This window comes from Squalius cephalus (genome assembly GCF_949319135.1).
Source record: "Squalius cephalus genome assembly, chromosome: 21".
Classification (NCBI taxonomy): domain Eukaryota; kingdom Metazoa; phylum Chordata; class Actinopteri; order Cypriniformes; family Leuciscidae; genus Squalius; species Squalius cephalus.
In genome coordinates, this window is record NC_137142.1 from 16,679,497 (window position 1) to 16,702,096 (window position 22,600).

The window sequence follows — 22,600 nt, forward strand, 5'->3', positions numbered from 1 at the left end:
TCATCATTTCCTCCTCTATAAGTGTTGTGTTCGTGGCTAATTAGCAGCATAACTAGCTGTCACTCAACAAACCTGTCTTCACGCTACTTAATGGGATGTTGTCAACTAACATTATATCACATTTTTGCAAAGACAAGATATTTCAAGCATTCTATTTTGTCTGCTTTGGGCTGTAATTACCGGCATTGTGTTTTTCCCCCTTCATTTTCTTTAAGGTGTCAAAGTGGCAAGAGTGCAGAAAGCTAATTCTATTCCGTGTAGAACTTTTAGTGACAGACATATTAGCGATGAACAGAAGGCAAATAACTGATCTTTACACTGATCTAGAAATGACCAGTCACATTTGATCAAAACACTGGTATAATCTAATATCACACACACTTAACAGTCAATAAAGTGAACAAAACACTAGGGTTATATAGATCACCAACTAGGTGCACTTTGAAATGTGCTTTAACATCAATGTTTATACATGCAAATCAATTAAAATGTGTCACGTTATGGTTTTTTGTGTGTCACGATTTTGTTAACGTCATGTTTTTATTTAAGTGAATTTACCCATCACATGAGCTACTTTAATCTTTGTGCACTACTTAAAAGAGGTCATTGATGGTGCTCGCTGTGTGTTTATAACACTTCAGTGAATGTGTATAAAGCATATGTTTGTGTGTTACAGTACAGAGAGACTTATGAATGTGTATGACAGATGAACATGCAAATAAACTTAAGCAGTTCTATCATGACATCCAGAATTACTTTTAATATTTATTTTTTTCTTTTACAGTAAACAACTTTTTAGAATTGTTCTGCCCAGAGTTTTGATTATTATATCTAATGTGTTCACATGATAAAAATGCACATCCCTTTTGGAAAAGTACATGTTTTTCCTTCAGCAGTTTGAAATATAAAGATTTGATCCACTAGATATGGATGCAGAAATAAAGCTCACAGGTACACATTTCATTATATACTGTGGTTACAAATAAGGCATGAAAAAAGGCATGTTTAATATATTCAGCATAAACACTGTATAAAAAGTCCATAAATAATACATAGATGCTTAGAATCTAAAAAACTAGAATAAGAAATTGTGAAATAAAAATACTGTGTAACATGCTTTTTTTTTTTTTTTTTTTTTTTTACATTTAAAGGTGCAGTAAGCAATTTCTGAGAAACACTGTTGATATTTAAAATCGACACAAAAACAAACACACCTCTCCCTCCATTGCCCCCAAAATAATGAACACGCTATGCAACACAGGCAACCACTAACAGCTGGTGCAAGTATGGATGAATCATCTGTGATCCAACAACAACAGCATATATTGGTTCTGTGAAACGTTCCTCACCTTTGTCAATGTTGAGTCAATGAGTTACTCACGTATACGCGCAGAAACAAAGCAACCTTGGTGTCCGTTTTCAGGCCGTCCCGCTCTCTAACGTCTTTCCAGCGTCTTTCCAGCGCTATCTGAGCTATTTATCTTTCTACAGTCTTTCTACAAATGTCCCGCTTGCTCACTCTCTCTTCCCCCCTCATAAGCGGATACGCCTCCTATTGCTGATTGGTTAAAAGGGTGTTTTGGTGCTCAGTAGATCAGTCTGATTCCCTTTGTTTTTTGTCCTATTTACACAGCCAGGCAACACAATCTCATGAAAGTGCGTATCTATAGCACGAATGATATTTCTCGTATCATTTATACGCCAAAACGAGTTTTTGCATTCAAATGATACGCACTGTAAACCCCTTGGGTAGGATTAGGGGTGAGGAGGGCGTGCAAATTACTCGCCATAAAGTGCGTATCATATGCATGCGAAAACTGCGTATCATATATACGCAAAAACTCGTTTTGGCGTATAAATGATACGAGAAATATTATTCGTGCTATAGATACGCACTTTCATGAGATTGGGCTCAGCCAGGACTATGAAGTTGAACTAGAGAATGTAAATGTGTACCTTGAAATGCAATGTAAGTCGCTTTGGATAAAAGCGTCTGCCAAACTGCATAAATGTAAATGTAAAATGTAACTATACAAACACTAAACACTTTTTTCTTACAGCACACACACAGAACAGACATCTAGCAAATATTCTCAACATTTTTTGTGTTGATTACAACTTTCAATGTTTCTCTGAAATTGCTTACTGCACCTTTAATGTCAAATTGAGATGTTTTAGTAATATACAAAGTCTGACTTGAACACTGAGCTTTGATAAATTCCACACAGTATGTTTTGCGACCAAACATATAATCAGAATTATTAATTGTTTTACCCTGTTGCTAATACGTTCATGCAATATGTTTAATTGTCCACAAAGACAGCAAGATACATGATGGTAAGAAGCCTGGTGTTCTGGGTTTACAGACTGTCAAAGCCATCCCTGGCAAATGCAGATGATATATTGAGCTCTAAATTACAGTTCAGTCAGCTAGCAGAGGACAAGTAGAATAGAAATCTGCAAAGGAGGATGGAAAGAATGGACAAAACATGTGGCTCTTTGCAATGCAACATTCATCTTCTTAACTATAGGACATTATCAGTAACAATGCAAGCCATGGGATATTTGTAGGATCACTTTACTGCTTATGATAAAACTAACCCTAGTGTCCCAGACCACCATTCATCACAGAGGAATACAAGCGTGTTCATCATCTATGCTTCTAGATGTGTGCCATAATGCATAATGCAAATTTTACGAGGTGGCTAATTCGTACTAATTCATAGGCTACCTAAATCGTATGTTTTACAAGTTGCCAAATTCGAATGAATTCGTACGAATGACCTACCCCTGACCCCCGCCCTACCTATCACGAGGGTTTAGACAAATCGTACGAATTCGTACGAATTAGCCAACTTTTAATCACTTGTACAAATTCCCTACTAATTATTTGTGAGATAGCGTTGAATATCCTGAAGTCAATGGGTTTTTGGTTAAGTGCCTAAAATAAGGTATGGTTAACACAAGCTCAAGATATTTTTACGATTTATTCAACAACATAGTTCTACAACATCAGTAAAATCCCTTTGTTATTTTTAAAGCTATTTGTCTTTTAAAAGGCGATTGCTGGCTAAATGGGACTACAGAGGTTACTCTATAGTGAATATTGGTGTATTCAAGTCTGACTGGGAAGTTCAAATTTTGGCAGTTGTAATTACAACATCATGTGCATTCAAATCACTTTGGTGGATGCAAGATGAGATGACGATGTATAATTATAATTTTTTTAAATACAGTGAGATTTTTGAACTCTAATTTATAAAATGATGCAGGTGTGCATCTAAACTTGGCATCTAAACTTAGCATCTGTCTCATTTCACATTGGGTGTGTTGTTGCATTTTTTTTATTTGTCAATTTATAAGGTGCTCGTAAATACAATCTTTCCAACATGACTTGAGCGTATCATAAGATACAGATTTTTGCACAGCAAATCTACAAACAAATACGGTTTAACTGTTTAATGAATTCTTAAAATTTTCATTACCTCAGAATGTCATTAACTTATCATCTAAGCTCATTTTAATCCGCACCCTTATATATTGCCTTTTCGTCTACCAGATCATATTTTTCATGAAGGTATGTGCCAAGCTTTTTATTGATGCTAACCGCGATTTCATCAAGGCTCTTGTTTTGCCGCGTACCATTTAATAGAAAGCCGCTTTTCCCAGAGCGGGCCATCAACATGAAGAGGTGTGTTCAGAGCCATCTTGTCAGAGCCTCCATTTACCACACCTCCAGAGATCAATACTCTGTCCGCTGATTTCTTTTGTAAGAACTCTCAAAAGGACAGTAACCAGCCTCAGTGGATCAAGAAAATGGAGCGAATAATTTGGTGAGCTTTGATTGTTGGGGCTACATGGCATTTTTGATTACCTCTGAATAGGTTCTCAGATGAGTTCAGGACTGTTAAGTGGCCGCGTATAAACAGATCAATAGCCTGCCGTGTCAATCAGCAGACTTTCATTTAGAATTAGTCTCAAAAACTAATTATTCCCGCTAACTTCGTCAGGCTCACTCTGAGAAAGTGTTTACATTTTTAGGTGAACTAACCCTTTAAGCTCTAAGTGGTGTACAGATCACATATTTTAAAAGTTTTCCATTTGTGTCTTTTTAAGCAATTTGTGCAACTTATTATGGAAGAATGTGGTCTTATAATAGATTTTAAAAGCATGCCGCTGACATTTGTAATGTTAGAAAAAGCGTTACATTAAAAATTAAGAGGAAATATGACCTTATCCCCAGCTGTCAATAGCAATGCTTTTGGTTTCTTATATGAAAACACTTCACTTGAATAAAAAGTATATATAATACCCTCTCATATCATTTAATGGGGAGTTTATCCTCTTTTAATGCAACAAAGTTATAGCTAACTGTTCTGCACTGGGTCAATTTAAATGATGTTTTGGACCACGCATTTCATAAAGCATCATTAAAGATTCATTACACTGGAAAAAGCAGACAGTGTTAATGCTCAATCTTATTTGACGTGACAATGCATTATGAACCATAACACATAGTACATGTACAGTATTTCATGCATAGAGGTTTCTTTTCAACTGCACTAGGCGAGAGATTACTTTCTGACAAGAGCTATTCAAAATGCACTGGAAGGCATGAAGAAATCCCTGGAGAGGGCTTTTTTTCCCCAGACGCATGTCCACGCTGGCCTGTTCTTTGTCACGAAATGTCTAGTAGCCCAGCCAGAGAATCCGGTGTGGATTGACCTTTTCAGTACATAATGCAGACACAGTAATAGCAACTTGAGTATCTACTTCAAGCAACTCGGATAGTCTTAAATTCCAGAAACCAGGTTGGTAGTACTCTTCTTAGAATCCTACTCTAGTGATGAAAGGACAAAGACTTTTGGGGTCCTATTCCATGGTTAATCACAGTGCCAATTTTACATAAACAATTTCTATTCAAGTAGCCTACATTTCAGTTTATCTTATAATTTTTTCTTTAACTTTTAATTGTTATTAATTTATTATATGTTTTCTTAGTGTGTGCGCTCCTCTTGCAGGCAATGGGAGAAATTTGTTATAAAGGCTTTAATTCCAGTCCAGCAGGGGATGCTGATACCATCACAACAGTCATTAACCACAAAAAGAGTGCGGATGAGTGTTAAGAAGTGTGTGTTGGAGTAATACACTTATAGGACTTAACATATGTGTTTTGTTTATTTATTTTTCAACAATAAATATCCTTGAACGGCATTTAACTTGAGCATCTCATTCTTACGAGTCAAGATGGATCAGCATCACCATAAAGGTACAAGAGCATCATCAATAAAAACAACAATGGATGTTTTACCAGTACATTCATAAAATAGTCCATACGACTCTGTGTGAGGACCCGATTAAATCTTGACATCAATCCAAGCTCTTTCTGAAAGTTACATCAAGTTACTGTCTTTGAGTGTCACATTCATTCAACCGATTCGTTCAAAAATGCTCATTATTTCCAGAATGAAACAAGTGGCTGCCTTTATGAGTAAGTCACTAAATCATTAATTCAACTATTTACTCAAAAACGTTTTACGTTCTAAAACAAAAATTGTGTCTGATTATACCGATATGTCATTATAGTAGGCGAAAAACAGTATGTGAGCCGAGTAGTAAGTCCGAATTCATAGGATTCATGAAACATTAAGTACCTGGATGACTTACTACTTCCGTCAAGATTCTGTAGTACTTATCCGATGGACACTTTACTATCCCATGAGGCCAGTTGTGAATGGGAGTGAAATGAAGCAAGTTTCGGACCAAATGTGGTACTTACTATACAGTATGCGGTTTCGGACACAGCAACCATCTTTATGAATTAGTAATTGAAACATTCATTCAACCAATTCGTTCAAAAATGCTAATTCATTCGAGAATTAAACAAATGACCATCTTTTATGAGTGTCTTCATCAGCCAATTTGTTGAGTGAATGATTCAGTGACTCACAACACTGGATTTATTCAGAGACGAAACACCATGTGGAAGTACATTTAAGTTACTCAATATTAACTTCTTGTTTAATGAACTGGTGTACAAAAACAATCTCACATCTGTATATATTTCCTGTATAATAAATATACTTGTATGCAATATTTATATAAGAAAAAAAAAATCCCACTGAAACAAATGAGAGAGAAAGTGAGAAAATAATTTATTTTATTTTCTGGGGTGCATGAGACCAGTTAGACAGACTCTTTTTTTTTTTCTATTTTCATTTATAATCCAGCTATTTTTTTCCTGTCTTGTTAGTGGCGGTAAAAGACCACACTAAAGGGCAAAACTGTTGAAACACTGTAGGTGCTGACAAAATAAATGTTTTATGTTCTCAATTAAAAGAACCCACACTTGTTTGTTCACATGCAGTGAAGAAAATCATTTATCTTTCACAGCCAATTTTGGTCACATGCCAGAAAAAAAGCATGTAAGATGCATCTTGGATGAAGTCATCGAACTGAAATCTGTCAGTCAAGGTCATTTTTCATTTAGACTTGTGGAGCAATTGCAGGTACCAGATTGACTTTGTCATCATTTTTTTCGTGTGTGCGTATCTATTCTGAAACAACTTATTCATGCTGCCCACCATCTCAGGGGTGTAGCTTATTTGAATATAAATTAGATAACATTCTGTCTTTAAAATCTCGCCATCTGAAATAGCAAATGTATTTTGGGGCCATTTTCTGCAGAAAAAGAAGAATAATCTTATTATAACTCTTACGAATCTTATATTAGTATTTGAAAGAATGTTTTTCTTGTTGGTCATTGTCCATCATAAAAATGGAGACTGGTCAAAAAACCAGAACAGGTCATTTCTATTTCTCCAACAATTATCTCATCTTCACTCACACCAAAGCATTAATTTCCTCATCAGACTGAACAAAATCCACCTTATCTCTCTTTCACATGGCTCTTAGCTTGCAGTCAGTGCATTAAACAGCAGTCAACTGACCCCGTGAAGCCTAACATTGACTGACACATGATGAAGGAAAATGATCTGTCGAACAATCACGCCTGAAACGTCTCGCTTTTAGATGTTAACTCAGGGATCATAGATTTGGCTGATCATGTTTAGAAGAGAGAATTTTAGGCTTGAGAAACAGTGGACTAATTCAAATGATCACCAAGCTAATGCTCTCAAAGATCAATGGATCTAAAAAGCAATTACACTAATGCAGCACACTGGAAGCACAAATCCCCAGCTACCTATGCATGGCATCTCTGATCTAGAATCTTCTGTTTGTTCTCCAAGATTTGATTATGTAAATCAATATTTAACCACCCATTATACTGCATAATCAAAATGTTATATAAGATTCCATTTTGTTCAATGTATATCTTTAACATAGTTTAAACTAGTTTAAGATGGTAAGCTATGTTTGTTGAAGGTTTCTAGCTGGTCTAAGGTGGTCATTTGCTGGTCCATCTTGATCAAAGGTGGTCAAACTGCTTTTTAGAACATAGTGGTTGGACAGTGACCAACGTAGACCAGCTACTAAGAGCACAGCTAACGGAATCACCCTAGTATTAGCCCTCTAAAAAAAAAAAAAAAAAAAAAAAAATCACCTGACCTTAAGTCAAGTAATGCATAATAATAATAATTAAAAAAACTGTGCTGAGTATATCCTATTTGTGTGAGGTGAATGTAAGGGTGAAATTGCTTTATCCACTATTGAATGAGTGCAGGCTTTACTCACAGATTGTGCTTCCTCTGAGACACGTTTCTAATGACTAATTTAGAGGGTTTGTGGTTTTGAAATGGGGGTTGGAAATGTTAATTTGGTAATATTGATCAGAGGTAAAGAGAAAGACTTAGAGAAAAACTGAGAGCGAGAGAGAAGCGAGGCTTTTACGGATGCTAGTGAAGTCGATACTGAAACCTTTCTCACAGTCTCTTTATGCACAGTTTCCCTTTATAGCACACAAATGTCAGGTTTAGTCATACATGAAACATAAGTATTGGCTATTTAGAGCTGCACATAAATGTCTGAGATATGATTCCTGATCTAAAAAAGGAGAGGGTGATGGTTGTATTAGGCAAGAACTTTAGAAAGATTAAAAACCCTTTAAAATTGCTTTAAAAAAAGCCAGTTTTAGTTCCTCGGGTTGATGTATTTCATATTGAAACAGAAGGGTCGGGCACATAGAAATATGTAAATGGTCAATAACCGTAAGTTATGTCACAGCCATGATTTGCTGCTTTCTATTGCTAGTCGGAGGAAGGTGTTATTTACGGAATGAACAATGTCATTCAAGAGACTATTTGACTGGACAAAAATGTTTGATACACAATGACCATCAATATTTTTGGTCAGTACATTTTAAATGTGAATAAGTATTTTGAAAAAATGGTTCAACTTTATTTGTCTATATTATAAAAGTTATCTATCTATCTATCTATCTATCTATCTATCTATCTATCTATCTATCTATCTATCTATCTATCTATCTATCTATCTATCTATCTATCTATCTATCTATCTATCTATCTATCTATCTATCGATCTATCCGTCCGTCCGTCCGTCCGTCCAACCATCCAAATTAGCAAAATATACCCCCAAAAATATTAGAGGATACATCATATTTCATAATATTTCCACACAAATGTTGCTCAAAATACTAATTCACCAACACTGGGGGGAAAATGCCATCCAAATAAAACCAATCTGAACAACTCATATTAATTACTAGGCAACCATCTGCATTTGACGTTGGTTAAAGGTTAGGATTGCTCCTCCAAGCAGAAACTGATGTTAAACAAATGTTGCCATATATTTAATGTCACATTACACTCACAGACCCATCAATTCGAATACAATTTTCAGCAGTTTTCTTTTTTTTCAGGCTTGTCTCCTCTGTTTCACAATTAAGACTTACAAAGAATGAAATCTAAGATTCTATCTCCTTTCCCTGTTTATTTATTCATTGTGAGCGGGTGGTGGTAAATCGTCTCGAGAGGCAGTGGGCAGACACGCAACCTGGGTTTATGTAAGATTATCTTTGCTATTACCAAGCATGACAGTTTCAAATGGATCAATACGACAGGGATTTCCGAGGAGGAAAACATCCCAGGCCGGGAGAAAATTAGGATTTCACTTTGGATATATTTCTTGGAACATAGTTCCTACGACCCTCTGTGTCACAGCAGATTATCTCTAACAGTCATGCAGAGGTTTCTCTCAGACTGACAAACAGCATATCTGTCATGTTCAGACTATCATTGCCTTTCTGCCTCAATATTTTCACTCACAATAAGTATCATGCTTACCAACTGTGCCTGTTTGCTATCAATACTTTCAATATATTATATGGATATTATCTTGTGTGTTGCAAGGAAAATCACTGTTTGCTTCCCAAACTGAGAGATGAATTTCTAGGTGATGCACTATGCTAATCTGCATTCTCTTGGAAAGCTTGCCTCCAGATACCTGTCATATTTTGCCATAATGGTGAGACGTGATCAAAACCCTGGATGCTGGCAACAACACACACAGAAAGAAGGGCTGAGCAGAGCACTTTTTTTTTTTTTTTTTACTCAAGGCTCTTTAAATCAGCCGTGCAAGCCTGCACGGAGTCCTTAAAGGCAGTCCAATGGCATGAAAGCATCGGATCAGAGGCACTGTGTCCCAGGGGCCCCATATAAAGAAGCAAAGCTAACTAAACAGAATCTTAGAGCCACTGAAAAAGATATAAAGACCAAGAAAACACTAATGCCTGACATACAACACACAATCCAAGCTGCTCTCTGTCTCCATATTGCAAGTTATTGTGTGTGTATTCAAAGATGCTTATTTAGAACTTGTAGTTTAATGACCCTTTTTGTTAACACTTTATTTCAATGGTCCACTTTAGATATTCTATACTACATGTCAACAAACTATATCATTCGTTTATTAGTAGACTGTCTGCTTAATATATACTAACACTTTATTTTGATGCTGCCCAACAGACATTTTACTGACTGTAGTTTGCAATTACTTTGAAACTACATGGTAACTTATTCTGCTGAATTAGTTAAATTGTTAATTAAATTGTTCACTTTGACTGACTATGCTATTCTTAACTAGAAAAATGCATCTTGACTAAATTAAAACTTACATATATATATATATATATATATATATATATATATATATTTTTTAATCTGAACAATCAAAACAAATTTTAACTTTGCTCTACCACAAATGAAATTTAATTTAATCTTAAAATAAATTATTAATATCAATTATATTTATAAATATAAATATTTACATGAAAATTCTGCTACTTCCGTTAAAATTCAGGAAATTAATTTTAACATAAAAAGGCATTGTAATATGACAGTCAAAAACAAATACAATGACTATGATGCTTGTGTCATATGCAGTGTGAATAAGGTTTCATTCACACTGCTTAATTCTAATTTATTGCTCAGATTTTTTTTTTTTTTTTTTTTTTTTGAATAGCTGTTCACATTGTTGTTTTAAAATGTGGCCAATATAAGATTCCAGTGTGAACAGATCATGCTCCTGAACTGACCCGCATGCGCAAAAGAATGATAAAAAGGCATCACGCAGCACACTGTCATACGGAAGTAAACACAGATGACATTAAAGTAAAGTGATTTATTTATAGTGTGATCTGCCACTGAAGAGCTGAAAAACAAAGACGAAGGATATGAAAAAATAGAGCAGAGTTTTTAAACATTTAAATACAAACTCTCATGTTTTGCTTATAGAACTGTCACTGTAATACTTAAGTTCTGACACATCACTGTCCTTCCAATGACTACCTTTCGTAACTCTCTCGATAATGTCGGGTATCCAGAGTGACGTAAAAGTCGCACGAATTCCGATATGACTGTTCAGACTGCAAAACATCTGACCTGTATCGGATTTAGGACCACATATGGAAGTGGCACAAATCGGAATTGAAAAGACCCAATTCCATGTGGTTTGTGCTGTTTACACTGTCATGAGAAAAACAGATCTGAGTCTCATATAAGCAAAAGAATTGGATTTGGGCCACATTTACCTGCAGTCTTAATGTAGCCTCCGTGACGTAAATGATCTGAGTGTCTATAAAGAGAGAATGTAGAATCCAGCACATGCTGAAGTTAACTCAACAATACTTTCAGGTTAAAGATGACATAAGCTCTGGAAAATACCAAGACCTAATTAGAGTTAATGGAAAATACGCTTTATTGCCCTGTGCTGATGGAGATGAATGGCGCACCACACAGCGAGATTGTTCAAACTGATTGCATTTCGCTTTCGCATTCAGCACAATTTGAATGGGTTAGCACAAAAACAGACACGGACAGGAGAATGCTTTTACTTATTGTATATTTATCAGCCATATTCATCTTATTGTTTGGCACTGGCTGCTTAGTCTCGGGAAAAACATCATCTCTCCAAAAAGCCATTCTTTTGTGTCTAAGAGAGGTTGAAGAAACGTCACAAAATAGGAGTCAGCACAATTTCACAACAGCGGCATAATGTGTTTTTTGGCCACTCCACCTACACACAACGTGCACAGAATTCCAAGCAACTAAATCCATGTTTCCTCCCTTTAACGGACCAGGATTATGTTAGCATGGTTGTGAAAATGTGTAAGAATAAAGTATGGAGCTATTACCCAAAAACACTTGGTTCTCAAAGTGCGGGGCACACAGGTACTGCAAGGGGGGGCGTGGGAGATCAGCTAAAAAAAAGAAAGAAAACAGTCAAAGCATTGACGCACTGCCTTTACAAAGCGGCACCGAACGCCGATTCCACTGAATCGTTCTTCTTCAGACCATCGACTAAACAACTGAACAAGCCAGACATAGAAGTTCCTCGCCATACAAAAGCAACTCTTTAGCGGACGGAATTACAAGCTGCTGTTGTGAACACAGACAGATTTTTTTAAAGGTTTAAAGTGACCAAAAAGTTTAAGAACCACTGATTTAAAGGAATAGTTCACGCAAAAATGCTCACCCTAATTGTTCCAAACCCATATGAACTTCTTTCTTCATTGGAATAAGAAGCTGTAAGACAGATGCTCATGTGTTATATTCTAAGTATTCAGAAGTAATACATTAGAATGAAAACAGATGTGTTACTAATTCTGAGGATGTGAATTTTTGTGTAGTCCTCTGGTAATTTACATAGGAGTTTACTTCAAATCTACTTAACTCTTTCTCCGCCATTGATGAAAACACAACACCTGCCATTGACAGAATTTTCGGCAATCCATGTTTTCACTGTTATGGTAAGGGCATTATGCATCTTCTAAAAGAGGATCGAAACACAGGTGAAGCCTGTAGAAGCATCGCTTATGCACATGTAAAATAACTTGATCATCAAACATTAAACAGCATATAAATCAAAACTGCCTAACATTTCCGAATGAAATGTCGACCCATGAAGAGTTATAGAATTGTGCAAGCTTTGGGGGTGTTGATGGAAGCAATCTACTCCATCTATGATCATCATTCTGAATCTATATCCCCACATAGTCTTTGAAAAAACATGATTTGTTCAGCTTTTTGTTCAAAATGTTGCTTTTTTTTTTTTTTTTTTTTTTAGGAAACGTACCCACATTCAAGTGTTGATAAAAAGAGAATGCATCAAGCTAGAATATTTTTTTAAGCAGAGGCTCTGTTCTCTCTTTTGATATTTAGCATGATCAAATATTCATTCAACAAAATAGGGCGATGAAAGTTTCATAAAAATGATCACAAATACTTGTGCTGGCTGTGGCAACTTATTTAAAAAAACTTTAAATTACAGTTAAAAGTTCAATAAATTAAAGGGCACCTATTATGCAAAATTCACTTTTACATGGTGTTTTAACATAAATGTGTGTTGGCAATGTGTGAGCAAAACCACCCTAGAATGATAAAAATCCACCCAGTAGTTTTTTTACTATCTCAATAAATCATAAGCACTGTCTCAGAACACCCTGTTCTAGATTTTCCTCATTGTGACGTAGAAATGAGCTAAGCCCCACCGACGTGATTTGATTGACATCTGGTTTTGGCATAGACCCCGCCCTCGGTGATCTGCATCCTCCATTGTTTTCAACAACAGCCGGTAATGTCTCCTAAGAAGTGTAGGTGTTCTGTTGTGGGATGTAAGAATGGACATAGTAGTCTTCACTGACATCAGAGCCACTGAAAACACAGCAGATGGATTTTATTTATGAAGAAAAGGCACCACTTAAACTTCCTAAATACAAGAATCATTTTCTGACTGACTGTTTAGTGAACGAGGGTCAAAGTTAATCCTCAAGTGTGGATCGTTGCCTACTGTTCGCGATCCAACGTCACCTCCAGAAGAAGTAAGTGTATTTTATGATTTTTGAGCAAATAGTCATTTCAATCGATGTCAGCCAGTTCAACAACAAATGCGTCTAAAGCTATTTATTGTCGTTGTCATAGGATGTCTCAACAAACAACGTCAGGCAGTTTTATGTCACGTAGGCATTTTTTTGCAGCATTTACAAATGTAAATAAATTAAGGTCTGCTCTATCTCCATTGACAGTATGCTATATAAACGTCTATCTCCCTCCCCTTAAGAAATAAATAAATAAATCGTTTGTACTTAGCAAACGTTATCACAGTAGTGTGTGTGTGTGTGTAGTTTAAAAAAATTGCGCGAACGTTATCACAGTTCGTGTGTGTGTGTGTGTGTTGCACATCCATAATGGCAAAGGGGACGCGACTAAAACTTTGTAAGTACATAAATGTATCAAATAACCATTCCGAGACGTTTAGTCCATTTTCATTCGTGTTTATTCTGTGCCGGAGTCTCTTCATCATCTAGGTCCAGCAGGGCGGGGATATGCAGCTCATTTACATTTAAAGTGGTAGACGCCAAAACAGCTCTTTTTTAAAACAGGCCCCAAAAATGACATTTTCAAATGGTTATAATAAATTAACTGTGGGGTATTTTGTGCTGAAACTTTACAAATACATTCTGGGGACACCCAAGACCAATATTACATCTTCTAAAAAGGGGCATAATAGGTGCCCTTTAACACTTAAATATGAATGTAATAGAATACTTAAAGTGCAAAACTAATATAGTATACTTGCAGTATAAAAAAAACGACTAAACTAGTAGTTTACTGAGAGCTATATTTCTATTTTATTTTTCATTTAAATATGCTACATTTTTGCAAAGCAGAACTGTATCTAGTTTTCTGCTGTGTTTGTCATCTCCTCCCAGAGGAAACAGAGTGGTGAAAACAAGTTTTTTTTATTTCCCTAATGTCTGCGCTGAAGGAATCCAAATTTAGTTACTCTACAAGCTCTTTGCAAGGTATCACATTGTTGCCTCAACAAGTGCAAATGCAAATGTATGTTTTGCATTTCATTTTGCCACCTTAGTACTTCAAAGAGGCAGATGACTTGTTTGAATAATGAAATGCATTCCTTTCCAATGCAGTTTTAAAAAGTGAATTAAAGTTTCAGCAGTATTGTAGGATAAATTTTAACCATTTTAACCGGTAAAGCATTGACGGTCAACATAATATACAAGACGTAAATATCAAGAGGTTTAGTTTGGCCCTCAGTAAACTCTTAAGCTCTTTATTGTGATATACTGTATATTAGATTTGAATTTTACTAACATTTCAATGAATTTGGCAATGAATGAGAAGTGAAACTGCAAAAACTGACAATATGACAAATTAAAACTTAAATTTTGGATGTACTGATCCTTTGAGTTCTATTTTTGATCCTAATGTTTACAGTCAGCAACATTAGTACAGACTACAGCCTTAGTATTTCAGTCTTCATATTTTAAAATGCATTGTATGAATGTGTTAATTGATTGGAGTGAATGATTTTAATGAAATTTCTGTTGGTTTTTTTGGGATGTCAATTTTCCTTCCTTTACTTTCCCGTGTTGAACCTGCAAAACAGTTTTGTGGCAAATTGAACCTCTTGTACAGAACACGTTATGCCAATTTTATTTGGCTGTCAGGAGAAAAAGCACAAATTATGCTGTGTATTTCCACTCCGACACACTCCATCAATTGCCTGAGATGGAAATTTAAACAAATAAATGAAATGCTTAACTAATGCCTCTGTGATTTTCATGTAATTTGTTCAGAAATATTCTCAGAAGCACCACAGTGACATTTGATTTTGCTCATGGCCAAGCTACATTAAAGTGTCTGAATTATAATAATATTTATTGATAGATTTATTTAGCTTGTTTTACTGAAATATGTGTGACGGAACAGTGGAAATAGATAGAAATCAATCTATCTATCTATCTATCTATCTATCTATCTATCTATCTATCTATCTGTCTGTCTGTCTGTCTGTCTGTCTGTCTGTCTGTCTGTCTGTCTGTCTGTCTGTCTGTCTGTCTGTCTGTCTGTCTGTCTGTCTATCTATCTATCATATCTTACAGCACATATTTAACCTGATATCTTATTATGTAAATAATCAATTTAATTGTTCAGCAGATCTTTTGGATTGTAAATACAAATTTATTGAAATTAGTTGATCCCATCATTGGCATAATTAAAAATAATGATTTACAATATTGAACAGCCAAGTGAGCTCTATAAAATATAGATACACGAGCTGATGTTGCATGAAGGTTGCCATCCTCAGTTTTAAATGCAGAGCAGAAATAGCAGATTAATTTGGACGGTGCATTAGAAAAGCCTTCGTTTAATGGTGCCATTGGGGAAAACCGCATTTCCTTTGATCTGCCTCTAATGTTCATTCATGGCTCTTTCTGCAGTGGTACATTCAGAATGAGAGCAGCTCAGTTAGCGACTGTATCATCAATAACTGTCAAGAACAGCAGCCTCACAGGCAGCTAAAGGACCAACTGAACAATGATGACCAAACCCAGAGTGAAGCTCTTACCTTGTATTGGCTCTCCACCCTGCATGCACTTACCTAAGTGGATAAGAGGAGGTAACAAACAGAGTGGTATGGTTAAATGAGAATAATGAAATGAATGAAGTCTACTCAGGAAGATGGGATCTTATGCTTCCCCATTATAAAAAAAAAACATGTTTGTGCAATTGGTCGTACTTGCACCGATCTGAGTGGGATTCGAACCAAGCCACTTGCATGGGAGGTGGGTGCTCTAACAAGGACGCTAAAGACCACAGCCTCTAGCGTGTCAGGGGAGTGAGGTTTACTCGCACAGCTCTTACTAGCTGGCCCTTCGTTACACTCACCCAATGTAACCCCTCCAATGTAACCCCTTTGGTTCTCCCCGTACCACTCTGAGTGAGATTTGAAGACCATAGCCTCTAACGCGGCAGGAAAGTGAGGTTTACTTGCACAGCTCTTGCTAGCTAGCCTCCGTTACATTCACCCCCCTAAACCTCACTTTCATCCGGGTCACGGCACCAATGTAACCCCTCCGGTTCTCCTTGCACCGCTCTGAGCGGGATTGATCTGGTGTTTCCGACATGGGAGGCGGGAACACTAACAAGTACGCTAAAGACCACAGCCTCTAACATGGCTCTTACTAGCTGGCTTCCGGTACACTCATCCCCCTAAAACTCACTCCCATCCGGGTCACGGCACCAATGTAACCCCTCCGGCGGGATTTGAACCGGTGTTTCCAACATTGGAGGCGAAACCCTGACAGGTATGCTAAAAACCATAGCCTCTAGCGTGTGAGGGAAGTCAGGTTTACTCGCACAGCTCTAACTTGCTGGCCTCTGGATGGCCGTAAATTTAATCTAACAGTAGGGGGGACAATAAACAAAATATTTCTCAAGAGCAATTTTTGAAGGGGACACTAATAATACAGCCAAAATTATACTTGTAGCTTACACAAAGGGAAGGTTTTGACAATTAGTTATCAAAATACCTAGTATTTTAGGTTTCGTCTGGGACAGACAAGTCCACTGATCTGCCACTTAACATCATATTGAGAAAATCCCAACACAACGGTAGATCTACAATAGTAACCTAATTGGCTTATCGCTGTGTTAGTTCAGTTGTAGTGGGTGACATACTATCCAACAAGCTACTGTATTAAACAAGCTCCCAAAGCTAGGTAACATTATAATCGCTGACATAGCGGAGTCATGGAAAAATAGATTGGATATCATAATTTTTTTTGTCATGACTAATTTATTAATAACACAGCATCATCTGAATTAAACAGAAAATAATTACTTCATTCAATGATTAAAGTGAATAAGATTTAAGCCTTGACAGCCCACTTACTGTGGTTCCACAACTATTGAAGAACTGTGGGGTGTGTCCTGATGGGTCTCTCACAACAGCCAGAGAAGACGAGACGAGTTGGACCTCCGTGGCGGCTCGGAAAGTTCTCTATAGGGACCTCTGCTGGGAGACTTGGCTTAGAGGAAGTGAAGCGGAGTTGAGAGACAGTTGGCACAGAGAGGCAGGCAGGCGCTGGATCTAATGGATCTAAAGGTCTAACTCAAGAATCGAATGGTTCTCATGAACTCAATGATTTGGTCATAACGATTTGAGTTAGAAGCTTACTGGAGGGGATGATTATCAGTGAATAATATTTTTATATTAAATTGTCGGTTTTGTTATATTTTTTGTTAAGAATGTGGAGCTCGAATCACCATGACTACTTTTCTGGTGCTTTTTTTTTTTTGTGTTAATTTTGGAAACTTGACAGATAGGATCACTATAAACTGTCATTATATGCGTGAAGATGACATGACAGACGGTGAGTGAATAACCACAGAATTTTTTAAGATACGTACACACATAAACATACGTGCATACGCTGATCACTTACGAGCTGCTTTCAAACATTTGTTGAAACTGTGGCAGCCCTCTTCATTATTTAATACTACCTCAAGGCTTCGCTCCCCCCTCTGTCTCTCTTCGCCTGTTGGAGACAAAGACAGGAACAGGAAAGAGGATCCCAAACCCACCCACATCAGTCAGACCACAAACTGTGGCTTTGCAAATGAAAAGGATCACACTTAGCAGGAATGTTGAATTAAAACCATTCCACACTTTGTAATATATAAATTATTAAATGAGTACTCTGAAACTTATTAACATACGCTGTTTATGTTTCTTTTTGATTCTCAAAAGAGGGTCGACTTCTTCAATATTTCATGCTGAGAGCAAGTCCCTCTGCCGACACATCGCCGCATGATGGGAATCAAAGGAAGTTGCTCTGTTCGAAACTGGAATGGACCTTCATCCAAACCATGATGGCAGCGCTGCACAATTTCATTTGTAGAGATCAACAGAGAGAAAACATCTGTCTGTCATGGCAAAACAAGTCCATATAATGCTCTTTATGTGTTGATCAAAAGCTTAAGATGTTTTTTCTCAAGGCTGACTTAATTACTTCTGAGGAAAATCAAAGTTTACAGCACTGTATGTGTCGAACTCAGCAAAACCCTCAGATGACCATTTTCTTGCAAAAAGCACTGTTCATTAAACTAGCTGAGCATACAATTATATCTTTTATTGATTTTTTTTTTAAATTGTACATTTTGAATAATAAAAGAGCAGGTTAAGCCACTTCTATTGCGATTATCTATTCAACCGTTTTTTTTTTTTTTGTTGTTGTTTTTGCAATCTTAAAACTGTTCAGATTGACTTTGACTAATGTGCAATTGTGTAATGCAGCAGAGATTTTGGTAACACTTTAGATTAGGTACACATATTAACTATTAACTAGTTGTTTATTAACATGCATATTACTAGCATATTGGCTGCTTAGTACTTATAAAAACACATATTAATGCCTTGACCATATTCTAGATACCTTAACCCTACCCCATACCTAAATATAACCACTACAACAACTATACCTTACTAACTGTCAATAAACAGTACTACTAGTTTTTCACTTTCTCTTTGAATTAAAGTTTTTTTTTTTGGCTATTGTACCTTTAAGATCTATATGTAAATTAACTATGTTACCACTGGCTAACCTCTTACCATGTGCAATGCGTCACAATGTTTGCAGGTTTTAGGTCCAATCAAGGGATCAGGGTTTTAGGCAACAGCCAAGCAGCTGCCTTTGAGATGAATGTGAATGCTATCGGATAGCTTTCTCCAGGTATTTTAGACCTACTTGGGACCAATACAGTTGCTGCTGCCCCATCCATCAATAACAGCCTCTTGGCAAAGCCTGCATTACACTGTGACAGGTTCACAAAACATCTGAAATGGGCCACACAAACTGTGAAAGTCTGATTGAAATGATCAGGGACTTTGCTGTAAATAAACTTACAAAGTTTCTAACATTAGGATCCTTTCAAACATTATACAGAGTGGGACCAAACAGCCAGAAAGAGAATATTCCTAATGTGGCCAACTTAAAGCTCTTGGCTCAGTTTCAACAAACCCCTTAAGTGAAGAAAACATTTAATCTAGATAGGTTTTATTTTAAGGGATTTATCATCCTGAGTTTTCTTAACTCGAGTTTGTTGCAATCTAATACAGGACAGGGTATATAAGGTGATCAGTGTTATTTTAGTATGATTTATAAACTATTATAGTATTTATTAATATTTTGAATTACCTTTTATTTTAAAATTTCCAGTTAACATTTTAAGTTTAGCTTAAGTTTCAGTAATTTTGTTATGTACTCTGTTATGGACAGTGCAACAGCAAATACCTTGTTTAGAGCTTTTTAGAGCTTGTTTATGTTTTAAACGTTGCAATACTGAGCAGGAACAAATGGAGATGCAAAAAAATAAAAAAAATAAAAAGCAACCGCCTTGACCTGACTACATTATATGCCTACTACAGTACATGGATCCATTCAGATTTACTAAACACTGCAACATACACATGACAGATAAAAACATTTGTATTCTGTATTTCACACAGCAGAAACAATCACAGGATATGACAGAGCTTGTGTTTTAAACCTAAACAGACACTGGAATGACTAACACACTGAAAACCAACGCGAGTCACTGATGTAATAAGCCTGGCTTTCCTTACGTTGCGCTGTTTTGGACCTCCAGCGACTTGTTTTCTTCAGTTTTGTGTTTAATAAACTCCTGCACTTGGGTTCATCACATTTCCCGCGTTGGTGTGTCATTACACTGGGTGACTAAACCTATAATACATACTGTGCTAAATTAATCCTCGATCATCTAAAATTCTTTGTTCTATGATTATGACATTTGTTAGTTTTGCTTAAATTAATACCTTAAGAACATGAGTTGGTTTTGGAGTTCCCCTGTGTTGATCCTGTCAACCACTGCAGCTAAATAAATTTACTTAATAGCTCCCGAAATCAGTGAGCACTTGCTGGAATGAAACTCAACACACACATCCACTGCATTACATAAATTACACTTAAGCAGCACGTCTGGTTCCTTCAGATATTCAATACGGCACTTCTAGCAGCAACACAAGATTTGCAGGATTAGAAACAGTAAGCTGGACGTGCGATCAATACATTGATTCCTCAACCCTTCCCACCACTGGTTACGAGACGCATTTAATTTCCCAACAATTAGCAGCTAGCGGGTTGCGTGTACGTGATTTTTTTTTTTTTTTTTTCTCAAAGAGCTTCTTTTCAATTTGTGAACATTTCTCACTTAGCTTCTGGAAAACAGGCAGCAGCACTTTGCATCTGGTGGGAAAGCACGATGGGAACTATGATGGATGTTGGGTCAATATCTGCAGGGCATTAGCGGCTCTCCGAAGGCTTGTGTGCTAGCGGTTAGTGGCACCCATCAGCCTCCATTATACACCCACTAGGGCAGGAGACATCTCGAAAATTCACCAGAGATATGTCCTTCAGTATTATGACCTGCAAATGGAGTTCACCTGTAATTTAACAAGGTCTCGTATTAGATTTGGCCATGCACAAAGGTGTTCGAAACCACATTTCATCAGGAGATTTGCTTCAATTTTGAGTTCAAATGTTGTGTTATGGAAGCTCATTTTCACTAAGGAATAAAACATAATAATAAAAAATACTGTACATGCGACTTTTTTCTCACAATTGCGAGTTCATACAGTATCTCACAATTGGAACTATTTTTTTTTTCCGTGGTGTAAATAAGCTTCCATAATGGATTGTATGCTTTTAGCAGAGGGTAATATCTTAATCCGACAAGATTGCTAAATGTCTGCTGTGTTTTTTTATAGATACAAAACAAATAAGCACTGAGTTGACAGGTGACTAATATTGTGGACATAAGCCTCCTGTAATTCAGCTCTTTTCATGCATTGGGAGCAGGGCCATGTATCTAATGGCATGATGTGTGGATGTCACGACGCTGTGGGAGTTGGTGAGACAGGCATTATAGAGGTGTATTAAAACGAGCTGGAGGTGATGGAGGAGGAAATGCACCATGATGAGAATACTGAACAGCACAGCACATAACCCTAGTAACCCAATGAGCTGTCAGCCATGACCGGCCATTACCCACCCCACGCTACAGGACTACAGATAGACAACGATGGAAATGTTTTAGCGAGGTGTTGTGCAGTCCACTAGGGACTGAGAGAGAAAAGTACAGAAAGTGTGATGCACAGGAAGAGCAAAAGAGAAAGAAACATTAGTTTTAGTAAAAGCAAAACAACATGTTAGAGAGGCTAGAGGGCCATTTGAACAAGCCCGGCTTTGGAGAACATGGAAAACAGTGATGATGGCTCTGAAACCTTAATGGATCTGCCTACATGTTCATGGTCAGGTAGATGCACTGAAGTGTCATCTTCTCACACAGTGAATATGACACTTCACTGCGGCTCTAAAAACATGCCCTGCCTTTCATGGATTTCTAAATTTCTCTTGTTTTTGTTCTGAGAATGATGGATCGATAAGTATATATTACAGGGAAGCCAGTACAACTAAAACAAAATACATTTTGGTGTTGTTTATGCATTAAATCCAAAACTCAAATTTGCCTTAGGTACCGGGATAAAAAACAAAGAACAAAGAAGGTAGATAGATGGCCGCACACTGAAATTAAAGCTCAAACTAAATTTATGACCACATGTTTCAACCTGTTAGGTCCTCATCATACACATTGTAGAATAGTGACCATTAGGGGGGCGGGGGAGAAAGGAAAAGGGAGTGTATGTTGGCAATAAAGAAGTGTGTGTTCACCTGAAAATGTGTGCATCTGATGTGATAGACACTACATCTGGCAACGAGGATTAAAGCTCTCGGATTAAGGCACTTTAATGTGGATTGTTCTTCAGATTTTGAGATTTTGAAGCATACAAAAACAAAAAGGGGAAATATCAGTATGGCGATGGCACCCATTTGACGTGCACACCCCGCCGGCATTGGATTGCGATGGGCAAAATGAGTAACCAGTTTCAAACTTTATTTGATGGCCTCTGGCATTAAAGATAATGCTCAGAAACGTGCGCTGCTGCTTCACCTGGGTGGCTCTGATGTGCAAGATATATTCGAGACAATGTAAGAAACAGGTGATAAACACTTTTATATACTGTAGCATTGACAAAGCTGAACGATTTGATATACTGTAGCATTGACATTGGCTGAACGGCCAAGAAAAACGTTCCATATGAGAAGGCACATTTTTCGGCAAGCAGTACAAGAGCAGGGTGAATCAGTGGATTCGTTTGTAAGCAAATTGAAGCAGTTGGCTGTGACTTGCGATTTTGGCGATCACAAAGATGATTTCATTTGTGATCAAGTCA

The 22,600-nt window shown here is 36.9% G+C and overlaps 1 long non-coding RNA gene across 1 annotated transcript in view; it reads right to left on the minus strand.

Annotated features, from left to right (window-relative positions):
* LOC307149736 overlaps window positions 1-22,600 on the minus strand; it is a 111,882-nt gene that overhangs the window by 9,206 nt on the left and 80,076 nt on the right. The gene's annotated exons all lie outside the window — the stretch shown is intronic.